Raw genomic sequence first — 6,000 nt, 5'->3', positions numbered from 1 at the left:
AATTTCAACCCTCGCATCAGGGTTGTGTTTGACCTTGGGGAGCTGGGTGTATGTGGCCAGGGTGGGCATGGCCAGTTCAACGTCACTCGTGTCAAGGGCACCTATGGTGGCCTGGGCGGGGCTGGGGGGATCAATTGTCTGCAGGTCCATTTTCAGCTGTGACAGCCTCCTGCATCCCTCTGATAGAGGCACTGCGGGTTGGTCATTTGCTGTTTCCAGAGAGGCCCCGCGGGCCAGATCTAAGTACCCAGTGGGCTGGATCTGGTCTGTGGGCCTTGAGTTTGACACCCCTGCTGTAGAATGATGGATCTATATGGTTGCTTGACACAACAGGACTTCTGCAGGGGATCAGCTACATAAACACCTCCAACAAGACAGTATAAGAGACGACTAAGAACCTGTGTGAAATCAGTAAAATTGGTGGTTTCTTTATGATGAATGCTAGGCAAGTTTTGCTTGTTCCTGAGCTGCATGAAACAAAATTTTCTCATATGATGAATTTTTTTCTTCTGGGGTGCCTCTGAATCATCTTTGCCTTCCCATAAACAACAACTAGACACAAGAACAGTTTTTTCCCGAAGGCCATCACTCTGCTAAACAAATAATTCCCTCAACACTGTCAGACTATTTACTGAATCTGCACTACTATTAATCGTTCATAGTTCCCATCACCAATCTCTTTCCACTTATGACTGTATGACTATAACTTGTTGCTGGCAATCCTTATGATTTATATTGATATATTGATCATCAATTGTGTTGTAAATGTTGTACCTTGATGAACGTATCTTTTCTTTTATGTACACTGAGAGCATATGCACCAAGACAAATTCCTTGTGTGTCCAATCACACTTGGCCAATAAAATTCTATTCTATTCTATTCTATTCTATTCTATAAGGAGCTGTTGCTGATGACAAAAATGGCCAGAGATTTTCTAGGAGAAGGTGTGGCATGAACTCACAGACAGACTTAAGGAGAAACCTCAGAGTAAGTTGCTGGGCCAAATTATTGTTAGTTTTCTAATGTAATTCTTTAATATCACAAATAAGATTCTGACTCTAACTTTAAATCAATAAAAGCTCCACAGACAAATGCTGTTATATTGTTGCAACTGAAATTTGCTGTGCAAATATAGGCATCAAAGTAAACCAAGCAAATTCCCACAAATCAGGAGCAGATCTTACATAGCTTCTTCTCCAGAAACACTATACTACTAACCAGAGCTTACAAAACATTTGCTAGACCAATTCTTGAATACAGCTCGCCTGTCTGGAACCCTTACCACATTTCAGATATCAACACAATTGAACGTGTCCAGAAATATTTTACAAGAAGTGTTCTCCACTCCTCTGAATACAACAAAATACTTTATGCCACCAGACTTGAAATCCTGAGTTTAGAAAACTTAGAACTCCGCCGACTCCAACAAGACCCGTGCTTAACTCATAGAATCATCTATTGCAATGTCCTTCCTGTCAAAGACTACTTCAGCTTCAATTGCAACAATACATGAGCACACAATAGATTTAAGCTTAATGTTAACCGCTCCAATCTTGATTGCAGAAAATATGACTTCAGTAACAGAGTTGTTAATGCTTGGAATAAACTACCTGTCATGTCCCATTCCTCCGCTGATGGCCGGGTCAGGGAAATCCAAATCAGGCGTGCCTCTGCAGCTCTGCCAAAGTCCTAGCAAAGTCCTCAAGGCAGGCAGGAGACCAGAAAGTGACTTCAGCAAGATATGTTTAGACTTTGCCTGACTCAGAGAATGCCAGAAAGCAGGTCCTTTATATAGACCATGGGGTGTGGCTCCATGACTCAGCACTTATCCAGGCCTGCCCCTCCCTTCCTTCTGTTGCCTCCGTCTATCAAGTCTTCTGACGCGAGGGTCACTCCAGTCTGCAGCTGTTGGCAATTGACCTCCCTCAGGCTCACATGCTGTGGAGGAGGGGGAGGGGGAGGGGTCTAGTTGCTCCGTTTGCCTGGGCATGGAGCCAGAGCTGGGGGCTGGAGATACTTCCTCCTCTTCAGCCTGTCTGGGCATGGAGCCAGGGCTGGGGCCGGGAGGCATACTAGGACATTCCTCCGTGTTCGGAAGCAGATAAGAAGGCCCCGGCTGTGGTGAGATCGGACGAGACACAACACTACCTGACTCTGTAGTCTCTTCTCAAAGTCGCCAAAGCTTCAACCAAAAACTGTCTACTATTGACCTCACCCCTTTCCTAAAAGGTCTGTAAGGGGCATGCATAAGAGTACAAACGTGCCTACCATTCCTGTCCTACTGTTGCTTCATGCTTATGCTTATGTATGCTGTTATGACAAATAAAATAAATAAATAAATAAAATAGATAAAAACGGCAGTATTATTTCATTTTATACATATGCAGGCCCAGAGAATGACAATATACATTTTAAAAGGAGAGGCATAACGAAGGAATAAACATCACAGAAAAAGAACAATTTACCCAATTTTTTCCTTTCAGCAAATGATGGGTTGGCATCATTGGCAATGGTTTATCCATTCATCAGTGGCACCATTACATTCTCCATAATGTGCTACACACACTTGTGTAACAATGTACATATGGCAGCAAAACGGTGCTGAAGAATTGCATTTGACTGCAGGCTGCAGCAGCAGTAGAACACTTCTCCAATTGTTAACCTCACAAGTGAAAACCTTACTTGTCAATGCTGAAACTCAACCAGCCCGAAGGTATTTTTATATTACAACCATATAGATATACGAATCAAATATTGATCCTGATTATCTTATAATAATGCATTTAAATACAGTAATATCTTAGGCAAAATGTACCACAGGCTAAATTACAGGCATCAAGGTCTATAAATTGTCTATTTTAACTATTCATTTTTTCTCTTTTGTATATATAGAATTCTCAGTAGGTATGTTTGTGATGCTTCGTGAAATTAGATTTTTTTTACACATGCATATCAATTAGGAAAGAATAATGTAATAAATATCTTCATTTTAGGAATGGCGTTAAGACTGATAGATGTTCTTCCTAAAGAAGCAGTAACATTACATTAAGTAATTTCTTGGAATTTATTTCTTGGGTTGTTTATTGATTAATTTGAAGCAGGCACAATTTCTCAAATTTAATTCCCTCACAAGTCATAGGTCCTGGATTTGGGACCTATTGTATAAATTAGCCCATTTGAACTAAACCTAAAAATTGGTTCAAAAATTGTTGCTCTATGATGCCCTGTTTCATCGAGCTAACTGTCATGATGAGTTTTAGTAGTATCTAGATAATATAGAGAGATTAATAATGAAGGAAATAGTCTTCTAGAGTTCCTGCCCTTATGCAATTTAAGGACTGTATAGAACAGCGGTCACCAACTAGCGGTCCGTGGACCACTGGTGGTCTGTGAGAAAATTTTGGTGCGCCGCAGAAAACTTATTTGCATTTTTTTATATTGCACTAAATCAGGGGTCCTCAAACTATGTCCCCTGGGCCAAAAACATGCAATAAACATTTGTGTAACTGCAGAAGTTACTGCAAAAAATCTGGGTCTTTTTGTGTGGGTTGGAGGGGGGGCAGAAATTCTGACCTGGGGTTTGCTTCAGCCTCCTGGTGCAGGGCTTTGGGTGAAGGCTGGAGGGAAGTGCCGCTGATGGCAAAGAGCCAGAGGGTCTTGTTCCAGTGAGACAGCATCATGGCCTGGAACTGGCTTACCATCTCAGCCGGCTGAGCCTCCAGGTGCTGATTCCTGGCCTTGAATGCCTGCAGGTCTTCCCTCTGCTTGAAAAGCCTATGCTCATTGTAATGTATTACTGTAAGTTTTGGCGGGAGTTTTAGGCGGGAAGTATCTCGCTTCTGATTGGATACAGCCTCTGGCTGAAGTGTATATAAGGAGAGGTTTTTCTCCAGAGTTTTGCGGGGTCACACTATATTAAAGAGCTGTTGTCACTAACCTGGTCTCCTGCCTCGTCAGTACCCAAACTTAACATTGGCGACGAAGGTGGGATATTGAGGCAGAGCACCAGAACAGAGCTGAACTCACTACGAGAATCAAACCCAGCAAGGTGACGGCGAATGCAGCGATGACCGGCTACACGCCACCCACTCCGTTTGACCCTGCCCAGGAGACATGGGGAATATATATGACCCGTTTCGAGAGTTTCCTGGAGGCAAACGAGCTACAGGGAGTCTCCGACAACCGTAAACGGGCTTACTTCATAAGCCACTGTGGGTCCGCAGTCATCGCCGTCGAGAAGCCCTAGCGAGCCAACACCGCTACACTCCGTATCGTGGCAGACCCTTCAGACCCTCCTGAAGAATCACTACGCACCAGCCCCGCCCAAATACGCTCGACGGTACGAGTTTGGGGAGCGAGGCAACAAGAAGGCGAGTCTATCAGCGACTACATGGCAGCCCTGAGACAAGCCTCCAAGCATTGCAGTACCGCGATCTGGACGAAGAGCTGCTGGAACAACTTATACGGGGGTCAGAGACATCCGTTTGAGGAGACGGTTGCTAGCCAAGAGCAACCTGACATTGGCAAACGCCTGGACGAAGCCAGAGCCCATGAGATGTCCAACCATGCAGCAGACACCTTACAAAGCGACTCACGCCGATGGCGGGCGCAAAGCCGAGCACAGTCCACCACGAAGAAACCTATCGTGAGTCAACCAGCGAAGAGGAGGAAGAAGTCCACTACACCGGAAAATCGACAAGGGAAGACCCGGAGGAATGCGGAAGTTGCGGGCGACATCAGCGCCAAAGATGTAAGTTCAGGGCGCCATTTGCGGCGGTGTGAAAGGAAGGGCACCTGGCTCAAGTCTGCCGAGCACCCCAACCTTCCGCCGAAAATTCAAATCGGCCAATCAGAGCGGCTCTGAGTCAGAGATGCAAACCCCACATTCCGCCGAAATTTCAAACCAGCCAATCAGAGCGAGATCGGCGAGGCGACCCGCGATTGGCCAGGAAAGAAAGAGCGAAGTCAAACCGAATGACTGTTACCATAGACCACGCAGCTACCCGCATCGAAGAAAAGATCTTCACAAACCCGACATTGAAGGCGTACCGTGCCGACTGGAAGTAGACACAGGATCAGCTATCACAATCATGTCCTGGGACACTTTTGTGAAAGCCTTGCCGCACATCGCAAAGCGCAAGCTACAGAAACAACGGCTCCGGGTGCAGGATTACCAGGGCAACCGCATCCCTGTTCGAGGACAACGACCGTCGAGGTCAAGTACGGGACATACGAAAAGACCCTGCCCATCACGTTAGTCGAGGAACCTTGCCAAGCTTGCTGGGGCTAGACTGGTTCAGGCGTTGGGAATGGGGTGACTGGCGTCCACCGGACCGGATGCAACCTGCAAAACACCCTAATGGAGGAATTCGCAGACGATTCGAGGACCGTTTAGGCAAGTACAAGGGACCCCTATCTCCTTCAATTTAGACCCCAAATAGCTCCCATTAGGTTAAAGGCAAGGAGGGTTCCTTTGCACTCAAACCTAAAATCGACAAAGAGTTAGATAAATTAGTCAGCCAGGGATACTAGTGCCAGTTGACCATGCCAAATGGGAGACGCCAATCGTCACCCCTATAAAACCAGACGGGTCCATAAGAATTTGCGCTGATTACAAGGCTACCTTGAACAAAGCATTGCAAAAGAGCGCCTACCCAGTTCCAGTAGTGCAACACTTATTGCACTCACTAGGGCACGGACAAGTTTTCGCCAAATTAGACTTGGCACAAGCGTACCAGCAGCTACCCGTAGATGCTAGCACAGCTGAAGCCCAGACCATTGTAACGCACCGGGGTGCCTTTAAGTGCACCCGGTTACAGTTCGGGGTGAGTGTGGCCCCGGGCCTATTCCAAAATTTGATGGAACGGCTCCTACAAGGGTTACCGGGAGTCGTACCCTATTTCGATGATGTGTTGGTATCAGGGGAAGATTTAAGAGAACTGGGGAAGCGATTAAGGAAAGTTTTGGCCATTTTTAGGTCGGCAGGATTAAAAGTCAAA

This window comes from Ahaetulla prasina, chromosome 3 (genome assembly GCF_028640845.1).
Source record: "Ahaetulla prasina isolate Xishuangbanna chromosome 3, ASM2864084v1, whole genome shotgun sequence".
NCBI classification, from domain to species: domain Eukaryota; kingdom Metazoa; phylum Chordata; class Lepidosauria; order Squamata; family Colubridae; genus Ahaetulla; species Ahaetulla prasina.
This window is presented reverse-complemented; position numbering follows the sequence as displayed.